A 5905-nucleotide genomic window follows, 5' to 3' on the forward strand; every position below is an offset into this window, starting at 1 on the left:
GTTGAACGGTTTTGAAGGAGATAGACGGCGAAAAACGTACGGAATCCAGAATAAAATATAATAATAAAGATTAGAAGAACAATACTGTGAATGCTTTTACAAGCATTCACACTAATAAAGATTAGAAGAACAATACTGTGAATGCTTTTACAAGCATTCACACTAATAATAAAGATTACAACAACAATACTGTGAATGCTTTTACAAGCATTCACACTAATAACTAGAAAGTGCATTTTCTGAAGAAACTGCAGTGTGAATGCTTGAATCTGAATGTGTGCACTGAAATGAATTAATTGCTGAATTTTAACTTAAAAATGTTGAATGAGATGAAAAATACAGAAATTTGCACCTGAAAACAAAAGTGCTGAAGTGCTAAAAGCTGAAATCCACACAGAAGTTGGAAAAGAGCTGAAAATGTTTTAATTTTAAATTAGAAAAACCTAAGAAATGAGAAAAGAAAATTTAGAGTCAGAAAACATCTGAATGAATATTAAAAGTTCATATTCTTTGAATAACTGAATGACTAAAATGTGATTCCTCCACATGGATCCACACAGTTTAAAAAGTTTGTATCTATGAGCTTTGAAAGACACGGTGCTGGGAACAGAAGAACGATGGCGATGTTTTGAGGGTAAAAAGATATCTGCAGAGGAAACACTGTGGACACAGCAGCAGTTTAAAGAGAAGTGTTTAAGATGAATCTTGGCACAGTGAGAGACAGAGCTCGTTAGGCAGGCAGGTGTGAGCCTGGTTGCTATAGTGACTGCACCCAATGGCTCCATACACACGCTCACAGACATGCACCTCACTTTTGCTGCTTAAAATGAACAGAAAAGTCAGGCCGAAACAAATCGTTCCCAAATGAAAAGTACACGTCGTATTGACAAAATTCTTTCACCGTGAGCACCAGCAATGTCTAGTCTACTGAATTCTCGGTTTTCATGCCTGTGGAGTTTATTATATGGACGTGGTGACAGTGTAAAGACACCATGCTCTTCTGATTTTCAAACGAACTTTCTGAGCCATTTTAACATTGGAGTCTATGGAGGAGTTGGAAGGAGGAGGCTGTGCATTGGTGACATTTATGAAAGAACCATAACACCTAGTACAATAGTAAACACATTGGATGAAAGAGGACAGCGATGGCTACGTTTTGAGGGTAAAATCATACCTGTAGAGCAAACGCCGCGGACACAGCAGCAGTTTTAAAAAAGATTTTAAGATTAATTATTTTGCTTCTCTCACTCTGCCAGTTGAGCTGTCTCACTCTAGCGGCAACATTCCGTCCCATACACACCCATTATAAACTCTGAAACGGGTGAAAAAACATCATGAAACTTAAACTGGAACTGAAGAAAAAGTATAATAGATATTGAAAAGATAAATACAAGTTGAATAGTTGAATGTCTTGTCTTCGTTTTAAAGTTTGAATGGTGGCTCTATGTCAACGTATGTGGAAGTAGATACAGTTTGAAAATGAATAAGTTGAATGAGGATTTGAAGGGTCTCCCCATTGAAATACATGGGAAATTTTTGTTGAAAAAAGTTGAATAATTTTAAAAATATAAATGTTATAAATGAGAAAAATACAAGCAGTCATGTCCAAAAGAAGAGGAATCTAATGGTGTTTGAATGGTTTTTCTAAGTTGAACGGTTTTGAAGGAGATAGATGCACAAAAACGTACGGAATATGATATAATAATAATAATAACTAGAAAGTGCATTTTCTGAAGAAACTGCAGTGTGAATGCTTGAATCTAAATAAATGCACTGGAATAAATTAATTGCTGAATTTTAAGTTAAAAATGTTGAATGAGATGAAAAATACAGAAATTTTAACCTGAAAACAAAAGTGCTGAACTGCTAAAAGCTGAAATCCACACAGAAGAAGTTGGAAAAGAGCTGAAAATGTTTAAAATGTAAATTAGAAAAACCTAAATAATGAGAAAAGAAAATTTAGAATCGGAAAACATCTGAATGAATAATAAAAGTTCATATTCTTTGAATCACTGAATGACTAAAATGTGATGCCTCCACTTGGATCCACACAGTTTTAAAGGTTTAAAACTCTGACCTTTGAAAGACACGGTGTTGGAAAGAGAACATGGATGTCTTCGTTTTGAGGGTAAAATGATGGCTGTAGAGCAAACACTGTGGACACAGCAGCAGTTGAAAGAGAAGTGTTTAAGATGAATCTTGGCACAGTGAGAGACAGAGCTCATTAAGCAGGCAGGTGTGAGCCTGGTTGCTATAGTGACTGCACCCAATGGCTCAGTACACACGCACACAGACATGCACCTCACTTTTGCTGCTTAAAATTAACAGAAAAGTCAGGCCGAAACAAATCGCTCCCAAATGAAAAGTACAGGTCGTATTGACAAAATTCTTTCACCGTGAGCGCCAGCAATGTCTAGTCTACTTAATTCTCAGATTTCATGGCTGTGGAGTTTATTATATTGATGTGGTGACAGTGTAAAGACAGCCTGTACTTCTGATTTTCAAACGAACCTTCTGAGCCATTTTAACATTAGAGTCTATGGAAGAGTTGGAGGGAGTAGGCTGTGCTTTGGTGACATTTATGAAAGAACCATAACACCTAGTACAATAGTAAACACATTGGATGAAAGAGGACAGCGATGGCTACGTTTTGAGGGTAAAATCATACCTGTAGACGAAACGCTGCGGACACAGCAGCAGTTTTAAGAAAATATCTTAAGATTAATTCCCCCCCTGCTCTCACTCTACCAGTTGAGCTGTCTCACTCTAGCAGCAACATTCCGTCCCATACACACCCATTATAAACTCTGAAACGGGTGAAAAAACATCATGAAACTTAAACTGGAACTGAAGAAAAAGTATAAAAGATATTGAAAAGATAAATACAAGTTGAATAGTTGAATACCTTGTCTTCGTTTTAAAGTTTGAATGGTGGCTCTACGTCAATGTATGTGGAAGTAGATACAGTTTGAAAAGGAGTGAGTTGAATGAGAATTTGAAGGGTCTCTCCATTGAAATACATGGGAAATTTTTGTTGAAAAAAGTTGAATAAAATTAAAAATATAAATGTTAAAAATGAGAAAAGTAGAAGCAGTCATGTCCAAAAGAAGAGGAATCTAACGGTGTTTGAATGGTTTTTCTAAGTTGAACGGTTTTGAAGGAGTTAGATGCCAAAAAACGTACGGAATATATAATAATAACTAGAAAGTGCATTTTCTGAAGAAACTGCAGTGTGAATGCTTGAATCTGAATGTATGCACTGAAATGAATTAATTACTGAATATTAAGCTAAAAATGTTGAATGAGCTGGAAAATACAGAAATTTTCACCTGAAAACAAAAGTGCTGAACTGCTAAAAGCTGACAATCACATAGAAGAAGTTAGAAAAGAGCTGAAAAGTTTTTCAATAAAACTTAGAAAAACCTAAGAAATGAGAAAAGAAAATTTAGAGTCAAAAAACCTCTGAATGAATTTTAAAAGTTCATATTCTTTGAATCACTGATGACTTTTTAAACCACACCGTTTAAAAAGTTTAAAAATCTGAGCTTTGAAAGACACAGAAGAAGTTAGAAAATAGGTGAAAAGTTTTTAAATTAAAATTAGAAAAACATAAGAAATAAGAAAAGGAAATTTAGAGTCAAAAAACCTCTTAATGAATATTAAAAGTTCACCCAGATAGCAAGGAAACATTGAAACAATGTTGAGTCAATATCAGGCGACGTCATTGAAGCAACGTTGAAGTGTGACGTTGACCCAACATCACTCTTGCCCCCATTTTTAACGTTGAAACAACGTCAGGTTTTGATGTTGAATCAATGTTGAAACCTGACATTGATTCGACGTTATATTTTCTAACACTGTTGACATTGAAACAATGTCAGATTCTGATATTGAAACACTGTTGAGATATGGTATTGATTTTCCACCTCTTTCGCACAGTTGCTTTTTATTGAAAAAAAAACAAAAAACCAAAAAAGGTCAATAGACATGTATCATTTGCAAAATACTTTATTAAAAGACAAAGTTTCCTATTTACATTTCTATGTTTCACGTCACTTTTTATTATTTACTCCGGGATGGGGATGGATGATGTGCTTCCTGCGCGCCACCCGTACGATCTGGAGCATATCTGAGCCATTTCTGGACTGCTTGAGAAAAGACCAACTCAGACATAGAGTTCGCCCCTACCTGCTGCGCCAGGCCATCTAGGACAAAAAATAGACACACACACAAAAAAAGGGAATTAGAGCACATGAATAAGCTCTTGTTAATTGTCTTCAGCAGGGAGAAAGTATGTAAACTCCTAGGCTAATAAACATGAAAGTCACCAGGCGGAAATCAGCAAACTGCCGCATTTGATTCCCAAAGAGCTATAAGCTGAAAATGCGATATGTCTTAGCATGGTGTGCCGTGTATCCTTTAAAAAAAAAAAAGAAAACATGGGTCCTCGGGCTGTACAAAGTGTACAACCCGAGGACAAAACAAGCCGAAGACCAAAGACTCCATCTCCAGATTAACCGGACATGAAAGTCTTGTTATTAAGAAAGACAAAGTAATATAGCAAAAAACAGACATAGGAAATGTGAAACGCACCCAGCACATCAATTGATCCCTTTATTGTTCACTTTAGGCTCATAAAACTACAATAAATGTTAAAACTTACCAAATATGCATCTGCACGGCGCTGTCTCTTTAAATGCCCTTTTTTGCTTTGTCTGGTCCTTGTTTTTTTTCCCCTGTCCAGTTGAGTACAGAGGCCAGCTCCTTTGTAATGGCATAAACCATCCAGCAGCACCAATCAACGCAAAGCGTCTCACCTATAGACACATTTTAAGAGATGGAATTAGCGAGTCTCATGTCTTAAATGTGTATGCAAGTGCTTGTGTGTTTACTTCATGTAATTGATGATAGAAACATGTCATTTGGTTTTCCCTAAAGCCTGGTTTTCAAGTCATACAAAGAATAAACCAAAGTATTGGCAGTACAATGTATTTCTATTCCCTTTTGTTGGATATTCATTTGTTAGTTCTTGTAACTGCTAAAAGTGTTTACTAGTTTTTGCCTGTCACATATATTTGTTATACCATGTAAACTGTGAAATTCCAAGATTTTCAAACTTGCCTTGTAATAGTGGCTTCACAGAGTCTCTGGAATCTACAGAAAAAAAAAAATCACAACAAGATGACATTCAGGAGTATAAACTGGTGTTTTGAAGATAAGAGTACAATGACATTGTGATGCAGCTTTAAAGCTTTTTTAAAAGCATACCATCTATAGGGAAGACATCAGACTCTGCATGCTGGCGAGATCGCAAAGCTGTGTCGGTTTGTGCCGGAGTGGCGAAAGGTGCCGGAAGCTGGGTGGGGCATTATGATGGTTGCTATCAGTGGGCTGGGGGGCAGACTGCGGAGTGATGAGGGCTGTTTAGAAAAAGATAATTTTTTAAGTATTTAAGAATACAGACAACTTGTCAAAAAAGTTTCCTCGTGTCAGACACAGATATGTACACAGACACTAGACAGTATTTTATTACCTGGTATTTTCACTCGAGGGGCCTGGGGAAACCGTTTTTTTGTAGGCTGCTCATCCTCTGAGTCCGTATATGTGTACAGGGGATTTGGTCTAAAGAAAAGAAATTAAAAACGGTCTTAAGTAATTGTAAATATGCTTTTGGCATATTGTTTCCTAAAGTTAGTTTGATTTCTAACAACACACACAGGAAACAGAGACGTGCAAGAAGGTACAGTATACAATGAATTTTTGAAGTGCACAAGTGTACACGGCTTTGCATTTTTAAAAAGTTTACAAACTTCCACTTTTTGGACTATATTATGTGGTGATATTGCAGTATGCAAGCACCACAGATATGTATAAAAGACAAGATCATAAATTCTTAACAATCAAA

General features: G+C 36.2%; 1 long non-coding RNA gene across 1 annotated transcript; it reads right to left on the reverse strand.

The window, feature by feature from the left end:
- Positions 1 to 3992: 3992 nt before the first annotated feature.
- LOC134618924 (uncharacterized) lies at positions 3993 to 5622 on the reverse strand. Its single transcript, XR_010091941.2, has 5 exons — positions 5534 to 5622; positions 5269 to 5420; positions 5122 to 5154; positions 4664 to 4817; positions 3993 to 4205 (listed from the first exon to the last, which is right to left on the reverse strand). It is a non-coding gene; the product is annotated as an uncharacterized LOC134618924 (long non-coding RNA).
- Positions 5623 to 5905: the final 283 nt, after the last annotated feature.

The sequence above is a fragment of the Pelmatolapia mariae genome, linkage group LG20, assembly GCF_036321145.2.
Source record: "Pelmatolapia mariae isolate MD_Pm_ZW linkage group LG20, Pm_UMD_F_2, whole genome shotgun sequence".
NCBI lineage: Eukaryota > Metazoa > Chordata > Actinopteri > Cichliformes > Cichlidae > Pelmatolapia > Pelmatolapia mariae.